Genomic DNA, 15,245 nt, shown 5'->3' with positions numbered 1-15,245 from the left:
GCTGCGACCCCTCCTGCCCCCCAAAATGTCTTTGAGCAGGCCCCAGAGGGACCCCGGGTCCCCCATGGGTGCAGGGGTTGCAATGCATCCCCTATTGGTATGCCCCTGGAAAGGGGATATCAATTTAATTAAATTCAATTAACTTTATTGTCATTGTGTAACACAACGAAATTACTTTTCATGACAACCCCACGGTGCATATAGGGAACATAGTGATAGTAACAAGGAAGAGAAGAAATTATACAAGTATGTCAGGTATTACAGATGTTTTAACAATTTGTACACAGTGTTAATTATTTCAGAGAGGATTCAGAGTTCATCAAATTTATGGCGGATGGGAAAAAGCTGTCTTTCAGTCTGTTTGTGTGTGTGTGCGGATTGATCTAAAATGTTTACCTGATGGAAGGAGCTCAAACAAGGCATTTCCAGGGTGAGTGTTGTCCTTGATAATGTTTTTGGCCCTTCTCACGCTGCGAGTATTATACAAAAGTTCCAGTGATGGTAGTTCAGTGCCAATAATGGCTTCTGCTGTTTTAACAACTCGCTGCAGGGCTTCTCTAGTAGCCTTCGTGCAGCTGTTGTACCAGGCCGTCATGCAATTGGTCAGAACGCTTTCTATAGTGCATCTGTAGAAATTAACCAGCAGCTTCTGTGGGAGGTTAGCGCTCCTTAGTTTTCCCAGAAAGTAGAGGCGTTGTTGTGCTTTGCCAGTTAGAGCTAAAGCATTGTCAGCCCAGGACAGGTTCTCTGCAACGGTGACTCCCAAAAATTTGCAGCTGGAAACTCTCTCCACAGCCTCTGCATTGATCATTAGTGGTAGGTGAGTGGTCTTTTTGGTGGTCCTAAAGTCCAGAATAATTTATTTGGTCTTCTTTGTATTTAATAACAGTTTGTTAATGTTGCACCATGCAGTCAGGTTCCTATCTTCTTCTCTGTATGCAGCTTCCTCATTGTCTGATATAAGCCCAATGACAGTCGTGTCATCTGCAAACTTAACAATTATGTTTGAGGTATGGCTAGGCTATCAGCTACTTATTGGGATAAAGTTCCAACCTTGGGTAATGTTCCTCTTTAAAAATACGATCCGTCCCCTGTTGGTTTTCCGATGTGGTAAATCAGACAAAGAAATGTCAGTTTTCCGCTGAAGTTGGAACACAGCCTTAAGGTTTGGAGGATGTAAAGTATCTAGCTGAACAAGGGAACACGGAAAAAATCGTTGCCCCACTAGAGATGAGTGTCATTAATGGGTGTAGAAAACTGATTAACACCTGTGAGCAGTCCTGCTGTGACAGCAGACATACTTTAACATGCAGATATGGTGATGGGTATGCTAATACAGCCGCCTCAGCTGGCACCCTTCACACCTACAGCATTGTCAGCGCCACTACGGCAGCCTGCACCTCCAAGATTGGAATGCCAGACAGGCTGAGTATCTTCATATGTTACCAAGCAAAGCTATTACGGAAGCCTGGCTCACAAAGCTCGCTGGTAACGCTCACACTCCGGGAAATACTGAATGTGGGCTAGCGATACGGCTTTCTATTTACTCTTTGCTGTTTGTAGCTGCTTTGCTGTTTATACGCCAGATAGGGGCATGCTGGTATCTCATAAATAAGAGATAAATTATTAAATGTGTTATGAAAGAAGAGAGTCAAGCAGAACAGCAAGGTGATGAGAAATACACTGCAAAATGAAATACTACTGACCTTGGCGATAGGGAAGAAACAGCAAAAATTGGATGAATAACACAGATTCCGAATTTTTTGGATCCAGGCAAAGAGATAAAATAGCAAAGCAGGTTATCAATTTGTAGACAGAAGGCTGGAGCTCCTGGGAGGAGCAGCTCCGTACGAGAGCACAAAGGCATAACATACAATTTACATCTCTTTACAACTGCTTTCCTGCTTATATTGCTGACTTTATACATAGACAGACCCCAGATCTCCCACTCCACTCCTCCTGTGACCTTAAGTTCTACGTCCTCCTCATCTTATGTACAACTGCAAGACTTTTTTAGGGCAGACCCCACTGACTGGAATTCTTTCTCTCATCCTATGCACAATGATTTCTTTATGTTTAAATCGGCTCTAAAACTCACCTCTTCTTAATGGCTTACCCATTCTCCTCTCTACATTTATCCTTTATCTTTTGAATCCCATTATTGAATTCATCACCTCCAGCTGCTGCCCTGTACCTTCCCTATTCTGTCTGTATAATCCCATCTCTACTGGGCATACACAGCTTGATTTTGCCAATCGTTTCTCCACTCGATTCCGCAGTCAATTCTCTTATCTTCCGATCATTTTTCTTATTTTTTTCCATTCACTGCTATCTGTAATCGAGCTGCGAAACGATCAGGCGGGAGACCGGACATGTCGTAAATTATCTATCGAGCCATCTTAATGGCTCAAAATTGAGCCATGTATTCCTGGGATAAAGCTGAGGGATGACAAGCAGGAAATGTTCACCTCAAGCCCTAGCAGGGAAATACAACAGCAATCCACCAAAGATCTTCTAACACAGTGGATCACTGAAGATGACATCTATAGACACTTGTACACATGGCAGACTATCTCCCAACATAATCACAATTTACCATTTTTGGAGAAACTGCTCTCATATTATTGCCCATATGAAATTCACTTTTTCTCCCAAGATTTCTCCTAGGTGATATTTTCACACATTTTCAGTCAAATGCCTTTTAACCTAATGAGTGTTACGGAGCTGTGCGGAAAGCCTGCGCCAATCGCTGGAGCCAGGGGGGATGACATATAAACTGGCTGGATCGGGGGATCGGCGGTGATCGGGGGTGTTGGCCATATAGACTAGCTAGCCTAGTGCTAGCTAAAGGTATTACAGCCATTGGATCAGAAAAATGTTTCTTGTGGGACTTGTGAAGCCAGAGAGCGGTATGCCCGACACAGTGTCGGGCATACCGCTAAGGTAAGTTAAACCCCCAACAAGCAAGAAAATGCTCAGAATAATTTTAATAATATTTTTGGCACTTTTTCAATCGCAAAGTGCTAAAAAAATATTTTAAACTAAAAGATTAAAAAAATTATCTCCTAGGAGAAAATTCAGGAGGAAACTATCACAGTGAAACTGGTCGGGTATGGCAGACGATTGGTTTGACGGCGTCCTTCGACATTGATGTGTTGTATTTCTGCTAGGGGACCATGTCAAAAAGGCCCACACGTGTGTCGTTTTTTAATACAATTGTATCTATGCTACAATAAATTCATTGCTGGTGGCAGATACGCTTAGATATAGTTTTATTTCTTCGATATCAATTGCAATAATAATGCTGACCCATCATCCTGAAATGGCTGTTGACACCTGGGACTAAGAGGGAGACCGGCAGGTGAGACGCCAGTTGCTGGTCCGTAGATGCTTTAAAGAGACCCTCTAATTAAGGTCTATCATAATCTGGTAAGCGTGTCTACAATTATTTTTGGTGGATAGTGATGGAACATTTGAATTAGCGCTGAAGTGAAGCGATACTGGAGTACTGGACTTTGGCAGCTGTTTATTCATTGGACTAGAGATGGGCCGAACGGTTGGCCGGCAAACGGTTCCAGGGGAACTTTGGTGATTTGCATATGCCTGGAGCAGGCGAACTTTTGTGGAAGTTCGATTTGCCCCATAATGCACTATAAGGGTCAACTTTGACCCTCTGCATCACAGTCAGCAGGCACATTGTAGCCATTCAGGCTACACTAAGCCCTGGAGCCCCACCCCCCTTATATAAGGCAGGCTGCGGCGGCCATTAGCCTCACTCGTGTGCCTGCTAGGCTGCTAGAGACAGACTAGGGACAGCTGCTGCAGACTTGTTCTTCTAGGGACAGATTAGTTAGGTTCTTGACTGCTTAGCTTGCTCCTGGCTGATTATTATTACTTTTATAGCACCCCTCAACAGCTCTTTTCAGAGCTCATCCTGTACTTTTTTTTTTTCTGTGTGTCAAACTGACACTATTGTTGCATGCACAGCCTTGCTAATTCATAGTGTGTGTGCCACTGCCAGCAACCCAGCACATTCAGTGACTACCTGTGTCTGTGACAGGGAGCTGCACATTGTACTACCCAGTACTGCATATACCCAGTACCTGTTGTGTTTACTTAACCCACCTCATCACTGCATATACCTAGCTTTGTGTTGAGTGAACCCACCTCACTGCATCTAACTACCTGTTGTGTTGAGTGAACCCACCTCACTGCATCTAAGTACCATTACTGTTCAGTGAACCCAGCTCACTGCATCTAACTACCTGTTGTGTTGAGTGAACCCACCTCACTGCATCTAAGTACCTTAACTGTTCAGTGAACCCCCCTCACTGCATCTAAGTACCTTTACTGTTCAGTGAACCCACCTCACTGCATCTAACTACCTGTTGTGTTGAGTGAACCCACCTCACTGTATCTAAGTACCTTTACTGTTCAGTGAACCCACCTCACTGCATCTAACTACCTGTTGTGTTGAGTGAACCCACCTCACTGCATCTAACTACCTGTCGTGTTGAGTGAACCCACCTCACTGCATATAACTACATGTTGTGTTGAGTGAACCCATCTCACTGCATCTAAGTACCTTTACTGTTCAGTGAACCCAGCTCACTGCATCTAACTACCTGTTGTGTTGAGTGAACCCACCTCACTGCATCTAAGTACCTTTACTGTTCAGTGAACCCACCTCACTGCATCTAAGTACCTTTACTGTTCAGTGAACCCACCTCACTGCATCTAACTACCTGTTGTGTTGAGTGAATCCACCTCACTACATCTAAGTACCTTTACTGTTCAGTGAACCCACCTCACTGCATCTAAGTACCTTAACTGTTCAGTAAACCCACCTCACTGCATCTAACTACCTGTTGTGTTGAGTGAACCCACCTCACTGCATCTAAGTACCTTTACTGTTCAGTGAACCCAGCTCACTGCATCTAACTACCTTTTGTGTTGAGTGAACCCACCTCACTGCATCTAAGTACCTTTACTGTTCAGTGAACCCACCTCACTGCATCTAACTACCTGTTGTGTTGAGTGAACCCACCTCACTGCATCTAAGTACCTTTACTGTTCCGTGAACCCACCTCACTGCATCTAAGTACCTTTACTGTTCAGTGAACCCACCTCACTGCATCTAACTACCTGTTGTGTTGAGGGAACCCACCTCACTGCATATACCTAGCATCCCCCCGAGATGGACAAAATGGACAAACCAGGTAGAGGAAGAGGTAGGGGCAGACCCAGAGGAAGGCCACCAGGCACCGGCAGGTCTGTGCGAGGTGGTGTTGCTGTGATTTCGTGCAGACCTGTCCCAAAATACAGTGCTCAGAAGAAGGCACGTGCCATCACTTCCCAAAATTGTGAGGACATGCTTGAGTTTTTAACACAGAACACCTCATCTCCCGCAGCCACCAGCGCTACAACAAGCACAGTTAATAAAGTTGTTAGCCACACCTTCTTTTAAAGACTGTGCCACCTGCAAAAAAATCCACAACCACTCCACTAATACATGGGTTCCCAGAGATTAATTGAAGGGTCCCTACAGGGTGAAAAGATTAAAAAGGCCTGTTCTAGATTTTCCTTGCAGAACCTTCCCATATCAACTACATCCCTGTCCACTCTTGCCAATTACTTGTCCTATAATATTATGGCCACCTTCCTTGCTGTAATATCGCCAGAATTGATTTGCATTATGCATGCACAATCTATCACACTATACTCGTTAAGCATGCAACTTTACACCCATTATTCTCCTTATACCCCATTGTATTTAAGTAGCTGTATTGTACAACTAACATATAGAACTTTGGAATGTGCAAATTAGCTTTGACAAAAATTCTGGCTACCACTCAAAGTTAAAGTAAATTTTTGCAAGACTGCCCAAGGCGTTCTTTCTTATCCCTGTTCACAATGTTGAGCTGAGAAAATAGGTGAAAATTAGGCCATGCAGTGGGAAAGCTGTAACACCATATAAAGGTTTATTGCATTTCAGACACCATCTGGATGTGTTGAGTCAAATGTCTTATCCATCAGTCCCTTATTCTGTTTGCTTTTTTCTTGTTATGGGAATCTTGAATATGACTTGTGGGCAGTGAAGCAGCAGGGAGGAACACACTTGTGATTGCAATCATTCACTGCCTACTTCCAGCAGAGATGGTCAGATAAGTATCATTGTGAGCAGTGGGACCCTCAAATGGACCCCTGCAGGATGTGAAGCACTGATATAACCAGAAGGCCACCACCGCTCAGAGCTCCTGCCACTTTATCTTTTATTACCACTGAACACTTGAGCCGCTAGACTCCAAAGTTTGTTTCCTAATATATATACTGTATATACGGTACACGCACGCACGCACGCACGCACGCACACATACACACACACACACACACACACACACACACAGGTACTTATCCGTTAGCCGGGCGCATCCGGCAGGTGGCGCTAATTACTATTCCCCCTCCAGGCCGACATGGATAGTAGGGAAAGATGTAACTCTGGTGGAGTTTTGTCACCACCTAGAGGATGCGCCCGGCTAACGGATAAGTACCCACACACACACACACACACACACACACACACACACACACACACACACACACACACACACACACACACACACACACACACACACACACACACACACACACCACACACACACACCACACACACACACCACACACACACACCACACACACCACACACACACACCACACACACACACACACACACACACACACACACCACACACACACACACACACACACACACACACACACACACACACACACACACACACACCATGAACTTTGTATTAAATGTTAAAAAAGACAGTAATTTAAAAAGTATATTAAAGTTAATGGGAAACTGTAAAAAACATACAAAAAAAACCAAACAGATACTTACCTAATGAGAAGGAAGGCTCTGGGTCCTATAGAGTCTTCTTGCTCCTCTCATGGTCCCCACATTCCAGCTCTGGCAACCCTGGTAGCAGTATTCAACCAATTGGTCAAATTCTGCTCTATGCCACTAAAGGAGGTTTTGGAAAGGCTTAGGGAGCCCAAGTGCTCTGAAAAGCTGCATACTGCACCTGCGCAAACATGCTCTCTCACGCGCTCACACAGGGGCAACACAGAGCCACTTATCCGCGGGAGCACTAGGCTCTCAAAGACTTCCAAAGCATTCTTCAGCGGGGGATTCTAACAGGGGACTATGAGAGGAGCAGGGAAGTTCTATAAGACCCAGAGCCTTCCCTCTCCTCAGATAAGTATCTGTTTGATTTGTATTTCACAGGTTCCCATTAGCTTTAACTTTGGGGGAGCCAACCAAAGCGGAGCCCATAAATAGCCTAAGAAGTTGGCCTTCCACATCGTGAGTGCTGCCGGAAATTTGTGCTGCTGGTTAGTTGAGTTCTGGATAACTAGGACTCGAATATAAATGTATACTTTTTCAGCCCTTTACATTGCATATATCACTCAAAGGATAAAGTATAGGTAATATTAATTAGTTGTCAGGTTCCTTTCACCAGAGCACTTCCATGTGATGTTTTTGATATCCTGACGGTGTTCAACTCAATGCCAGGACATTTTTTTGGCTCCCTTTTTCAATAAAGAATACTTCAATCACAGAGAGCTAATTTTCTTTGTAACACTGAAGAAAGATGAAGAGTAAAAGCTGCAGGCTGTGTACTTTCCCAGATCTTTGGACGGCATTGGTAGCAAGTTGTCCTAGTCTCTAGGGGAAGAATTACACAGCACAAGGGCAAGCACAAAGCCTTCTTTGACTTAGAATACTCTTGCACAGTGTGCGGAAAGTCCATGGATTATGAGCAAATGAGCATGATGGAAAAAGTGTGAGTAATATGCAGCTCAACCCAGGAGGAGTTTGGTATTTGTAAATCACAGCTTTTTTTAGTCAATAAAGTGTGGTAATTATTTGATTTTCCCAACATCCCTCCTCCTGGTGAAGCTAAGTTGTATATTGGGTGTTTTTTTGGGGGTGTCATGTCCAACCCTGTACCTCTTAAATTTGGAGTGCAACAAGGCTTAATCCTATCCACTCTGCTATTTGCTATCTACATGCTACCACTTGGTACAATTATCCAACAACATGGCCTGACATACCACTGCTATGCTGATGACACACAGTTAGACTTTTCCTTCAAACCTGGTGGAGCAGATCCTACTCCAAAAATAATCCTTGCTTAGCTGAGTTACAAGAGTGGATGAATGATAACTGGTTGAAACTGAATGCTGACAAAACTGAGGTCCTTGTTGTCCAAGGCCGGCGCCTGGCATCAAAACAGCTCTATTCTAAATCAACATCAATCAGGATTGGGAATTCAGACATACACAGCTCTGTCCTTGTGCGCAGCCTTGGTGTGCTAATAGATTGGAAATTGAGCTTCAGAAACCAAATCTTGACTGTAGTAAAATGTTCCTACTCTCATCTGAGATACACTGCAAAAATTAAATATGTCATTCCCCCAGAGGATCTTCCAACCCTAGTTCACGCCTTCATCACATAATTGCTGGACTACTGCAATGCCCTCTATGCAGGCCTCCCAAACAAGGACCTGCACCGCATGTAATTAGTACAGAATGCTGCAGACAGATTGCCAACAAACCAGCCCTGCCACTGTCACATTACACGGATTCTTAACACTGCAGCGCCTACCTGTAAAATGGAGAATACAGTACTCTTCAAGATTGGACTGTTGACATTCAAATCCCCACAAAAATTTGGGTCACGGATACATGAAGGACTTGCTGAAACTGCACCACACCTCTCAGGACCTCAGACCAGCAAGATCCGTAAACGTGGTCACTCCCAAAGTGTACCTCAAAATCTTTGGAGCCAGAGCTTTCTGTCATACTGCCCTTACCCTTTGGAATACCCTACCACACCCCGTAAAGCTACTCCCATCCCTAGAGCTATTCAAATCTAGACTGAAAAGCCACCGGTTTAGGCTGGCATTTGTGGACTTAGGGCCCGTTCACACTACAAGAGCCTTTCTAAGCTCTTTGTGATTTTAAAAGCTCTTGCTAATGTTATCCTATGTGAGTGTTCTCACTGGAGTGATGTGATTTTTGTGCGTTTTTTTAGAGCCTCCCGGCGCTCCACTGCGCGCTGAGTTTTTGTTAAAAGCGCTTTTCTAAGCGCTTTTTCCAGAGCGTTTTTTCATTCACTCCCTGACGCAAGTCAGGAAGTGAACTCTTTGACCCGGAAAACAATAAATACAATGTATTTATTCTTAAAAACATGAACGCAATGGCTGCACAGAGCGATTTTGTGAGAGTTTTGCGCTTTTCCTATACCTTCCATTATAGCAAAAACACCCCAAAAATGGTACGGGCACCGTAGTGGGAAACCTTATTTCTGTGTACATTTTGCACCATAGCCAGCTGTTGTAGAATGGGAAATAAGAAGGGTCAAGGCCAGTGTTTGTGCCATAGACTGCTGATATGGTTTAATCTGTACCTGAAGTGACGTGAAATAATGTGATAAACATGTTCAGTGGCATAACTACAATTCATGGGGCCCCCAGAGGAAACTTTGATGGACCCCCGAGTCTTCACACCCCTTCCCTTGCCTCCCCTTGTTGCCCTTCACAGCCTTGGGGCCAATCTAACAAGGGTCATAAAAAAGTGTGGCCTATAGCTTTGCACTACATTGGCCTCAATTCACTAAACTTATCTCCTGTCTTTAATAACTCTTCTAGAGTTGTTACCATGGTGATAAGGCATGTAGTATTCAGGAAACATTTTACCTCAGGCAAGCCTAAAGTTAACTCTTCTGTCTTTAAATTAACTCTCCAATCCTTAAAATAACTCCAGAGTTAAAGACAAGCTGTTAATTAGCTGCATGTGAAAATAACTACAGAGGAGGTAAATTAACTACAGAGGAGGTAAATTAACTACAGGAGAGGTAACTAAAGGAATGAAGAGGTAAGATAACTCTCTCACGTGTGGAGGTAAGTTTTCTCTTGCCTTATTATCTCTAGCATGATCTTAGTGAATTGAGGCCATTGAACTCTGCAACTCTGCAGTTCGATCGATTTTCGATAGATTCCCTCCTAGAATCTATTGGAAATTGACGTGCAGTATATAGTAGGAATCAATTCCTTCTAAATTTATTTTTTTCATAAAGGAATCATTTTGGAACATTAGGTGAAAAGCTATAAGTGTATGGCCAGCTTTAGACTGTAGATACAATTGTTCATTTTACTTCAAGTTTCCAACAGGGAATGTATTGAACATCGATTGAACTGCAGAGTTGCACTGTCCCATGCAGTGCGAAGCTATAGGCCATCGCTCTTGACCAATTGTTTTACATTTTTCATCCTGTCTGATCAATATGTATGAGATTTTTGTGAATCGATTATGTAGTAATTTATTAGTGTATGGCCAGCTTTAGACTGTAGATTAAATTGTTCATTTTACTTCATCTGTTTAGGTCAGTTTTGCATAAAAAAAAAAAAATCTCATGAAGCAAGCATGCCAATAAGGAATCTGCTGTGGGTTTCCTTGTGTAAAGCCGTCCACACACTTGCAGATTTCCACCCAATGTTCCAAAACAATATATTCCTTTCTGAAAATAATCGATTCAGAAGGAATTGTTTCCAACAATACACTGTACATGAATTTCCAATAGGTTCCAGCAGAGAATCTATTGAACATCGACCGAACTTAACACCTTGTACACACCGTGCAATTTCTCTTCAGACGGATGGGTTGAATAGATAATTTCCAACAGTTCCAATCTGATTTCCGATTGTTTTTCTGATTGATTTTGTATAGAAGTGATCAGAAAATCGATCAGAAAAACGATCAGAAATCAGATCGGACCTGTTGGAAATCATCTATTCGACCCATCTATCTGAAGAGAAATTGTATGGTGTGTACAGGCTTTAGAGTTGCACTGTTCCATGCAGTGCAAAGCTATAGTCCCTCACTCTTGCCCTGCCCAATTGTTTAACATTTTTTATCCTGTCTGATCGATACGTATGACTGATTTTTAGTCAGAATCGATCAAAAATCACCAGTCTGAAATTTTGTTTCCGAGCAGATGAATTGAATCTGCAAGAAATCGAATGAGAAAATCAATGAGTGTATGAGCACCTTAATTCCATTCTTGATATATAGATACCCAACAGATTTATGACCAGTCCTATACAGCACTTATATGGAATAATTGACCACGCACCTTAAGGGTGCTTACACACAGGAACGTTACAGGCGCACGTTAGTGCGCCTGTAACGCTCCCCCAACGCACAGCAATGTAACACAAGTGGGCTGTTCACACAGCCCACGTTGCGTTACATGTAACGCTGCACGTTCTCCCGAAAGTGCAGCATGCTACGGCGTTAGAGCGGCTATAGCCGCGTTAGACTGTTTGCACATGCTCAGTGGGGGGCAGAGAGGAGACGGGGAGAGCCAGCTACAGTAGCCGCGCACATGGCTACTTAATATTCACTGCACTGGCGGCAGCTGATTGGCCGGCGGGACCACGTGATGCGGAGTGTCTCGCTCCGCATCACGTGGTCCCGCCGGCCAATCAGCGCCACTCTGGGAGACCTTATAGGGATAGAGCCGCCTAACGCGGCTCACTCTACCGTCCTATCTTGCAGCACCATGCGTTGTGTTAGGTACACGTTATGCGACCTTAACGTGGCACCTAACGCAACGTCTTGGTGTGCAAGTAGCCTAAAGGAACATAATCCAAATATAAAATATTTAAAGCAGTTTTTATATTTTAGAAAATTCTTGTAAGAGAAGGAAATGTGTATATTTTATTTTTTTGCATTACACATTTTATGAGCTGTTCAGCTACACGGTACATGGCTTTGTCCACAGATTCTTAATCCTGTTACTGTGCTTAATAATATGATGATACAAGCTAAGAGAACCAGTTCAGACCAATTACCATGACATATCTGTAAACATGAATAATGAGGGTTTGTTGTCCAAAGTAATGGGTCACTGCATAATCTTGCATCCATTACCAGGCACAAGCCTGTATTACATTTACTCAAGTCTAACTTCACTGTGAAATTGGCTCATATCAGCACAAACAAGGAAAAAAAACATGTCTTATTGTACAGAACTACAGTAAAAAAATATGCTGAAATACTGGTCCCCAGTATCTAGGATTATTTATCAAATTGTTGGGGAAGACAGTGGCGTAACAATAGGGAAGCAGCCCTCCGACTGCAGGGGACCCAGAGCTGTAAGGGGGTTTCACTTCTGCAGAAGGCACTGAAACGGGTTAAGCCTCAATTCCTACTGTATATGGAAAGCTGCCTAGGCAGAGTTCTCCTGCAGTCTATTCACAGTTGCTGATAGGAACTAATCAGGCAAGTTGATCTGCCCTAAACAAACACAGAATAAAGAAAAGTGATTTTTTTTTTCAGCAGCTATATGTGGAATAAAAACTTTTCATTGTGTGCTGTGGAAGAGTTTGGGCCCACTCTAACTGCTTAACCTCCTTGACGGTAACCCCGTGTGTGACACGGGGTAAGCCGCCGGAGGGTGCCGCTCAGGCCCTGCTGGGCCGATTTACATAGTTTTTTTTATCAAACGTTTGGTCTGATCGCCGCTGCCGATGCGCCGCTACCCGCCGCGGAAACAGGCCCCCCTCCCCCCCCCCCCCGCATACCCCTTGCGCAGCCTGGCCAATCGCCGCCAGGCTGCGCTATGGGGTGGATCGGGACACCCTGTGACGTCACGATGTCCATGACGTCGATGACGTCACTCCGTTCGTCGCCATGGCGACGGGGGAAGCCCTCAAGGAAATCCCGTCCAGACATGCTGCGGCAAGCGGCGCCGGCGGCGATCGGAGGGGACGGGTGGACGCCGCGGGGAGGGGGGGGAAAGCATGTAGCTAGCGCTAGGCTAGCTACATGCTAAAAAAAAAAAGTGAAAAAAAAAAATTATACCGCCAGGGGGGTTAATGTCCGCTCCACGCTAATTGGCGTGAGCGGAGCAGCAGCCCCAGGACCACTCCACGCCAATTGGAGTGAAGTCCTAGGGGCGAAGATTGCATGGGATCACATGTGCCGATGCGCGTCCATCTCCACTTGAATGAGGGAGCTGCGCTCCGTCATCAGCCTTCCAGCGGCAGTTGCCACAAGGAGACTGTTAGACGGCGAATCTATTTACATGGTACAGCTCTGCAATCTAAGGCAGCGCTGCACTGGGGACAGCCGTGTGACATGGCTGTCCCCCTGATCAGCAGGTAAGCAATCCGCTGTCATAGGCTGAAGCCTATGACAGCAGATTGCGCTGATTGGCTGGCGGGGGGAGGGAGGACTGGGGAAGAAAATAATGAAAAAAATACTTTATTTATTTGAAAACAACTATTAAATATTTATTAAAAAATAAACACTTGGGGAGCGATAAAAGAGAGCTCTGATGGTGGTCAGAAAATGAGGGGGGGATTACTTGTGTGCTGAGTTGTACGACCCTGCAGCAAGCCCTTAAAGCTGCAGTGGCCTATTTTGTAAAAAATGGCCTGGTCACCAGGGGGGTTTAAGACCGCAGTCCTTAAGTGGTTAAAGGGTTATGATATTTCTACAGTGCCTACTGCCCACTTTTCTGTTCTGAAAGCTTGGCTTTACCCTGCAGTTCCTTCAAGGAATAAGAAAAAATTCATTGTAAGCTGTGCAAGAGTTTGGGCCCACTTCAAAGGGATATGATATTTCTACCGGGCCTACTGCCCTTTTATCTCTGCTGAAAGCTTGGCTTTACCCTGCAGGCCCTTCAATGCTTCTTCCCCTAAATGCTCCATAAACAATATATCCTAGCAGCAATAGAAAACAAAATCTAGATAAAAGGTAAAGCTGCTTGATATAAGAAGTCTATGGTTCCTTACTGTGAGAATAGCCCCATATTCACCCCCCCCCCCTGATGCTGTGACTGGTGATATCACAGCCTTCATAAATTATTCACATGTTCTCAAATGCTCCACACTTATGTCCTATGAAATAGTGGTGATCTTAAGAGGTGTATGTTTCAGAAACAATTAGCCGGCACAATATGCAGAGACAGCAGATTTCTGCAGCTATTGACATAACGCACAGAGGTGCCCAGTCAAGATTTACCACTGCGTAAATCCAGCATGTTAACACTATTCCCACTGGGAAACAGGCTTCTTATTTTATGGCAATCACCTTATCAGCTATGGAACATCCATTTAGAAGTAATCCGATCACGCGGTGTAAAATCGTAGGCCATGTATTATTGCATGTGTCACAGCCGTTAGTGGCATCTGGGGACAACCATGACACTCTATCAGAGCTCACCATCTGAACACTTTAAAGCCACTCTGTGTTTTAACACGCTACTGGTTTTAATAGAGCTACTGGGAGGTATCGGGATAGTTTGTAGATGCATTGTTAAACATTAACATGTTATTGATGGGATCATATTTTGGCCTCGGCCTATTAAACACTATTTGAGGGTGACTCATAGTTCAGGTTTCTTAAAGTGGTCTGAAAGTTAGCATTTTATCTTTGTTCTAACAGATTATTTACAACCTTAAACCTACTACCACCAAAAAATGTAGCAGAACAGCATTCAAACAGTTATACGCCACAGCACTTTGTTCTTCAATTGAAAGCTCCCTGCAGTATAATCTGCATCCGAAGAGGTGATAACATGATCTTTTGTTTACATTCCTCTGTTGCTACAATTAGTTACAGCCAGCCACGGAACTGAAATGGAACATGTATTGAGCTGACAAGCAGAGACATATGAAAAGTTATCACTAGATAGCTGCTGTATTTATATATTAAAATCTATGAATAAAATGCAATGGCAGTTTTCAGAGCAGATAAATCGTACTTTGGGAACTTGTAATTTGTAACCAGACAACCTTACTTGTTCACAAAAAGCAAATATGGTAACTGAAAGGGTAATAAAAAGCAGGAAAACACATTTTTATTGAATGTTATGTCAGAGTTTTATACCACTTTAATGTACAATTTGGAGGACTGGTAAAAACTTATGACACAGCTGTCCAGTGACCTTGACTTGAGATGATTTTGTTTTATTACAGATTACTCATCATGACATGTATTCAGGTTCAGATTGAAATGATGTGCTAGTGGGTTATTTTAATAGCGCCGCCACCATGGCTGCAGAACTGTGGTCACATAACGTAATTCACTTCGTACATCAGAAACACCGGTATTCTAACCCAGTAATAAAAATGTAAATTTATTATTTGTCTGTCCTTTCCGGC

At 43.7% G+C, this 15,245-nt stretch overlaps 1 protein-coding gene across 2 annotated transcripts in view; it reads left to right on the top strand.

Annotated features, from left to right (window-relative positions):
• The window catches only part of LOC137571380 (ephrin type-A receptor 3-like), a 356,736-nt gene that overhangs the window by 193,813 nt on the left and 147,678 nt on the right, over nt 1-15,245 (top strand). The window lies entirely within an intron of this gene.

This window comes from Hyperolius riggenbachi, chromosome 4 (genome assembly GCF_040937935.1).
Source record: "Hyperolius riggenbachi isolate aHypRig1 chromosome 4, aHypRig1.pri, whole genome shotgun sequence".
NCBI lineage: Eukaryota > Metazoa > Chordata > Amphibia > Anura > Hyperoliidae > Hyperolius > Hyperolius riggenbachi.
This window is presented reverse-complemented; position numbering and strand designations above follow the sequence as displayed.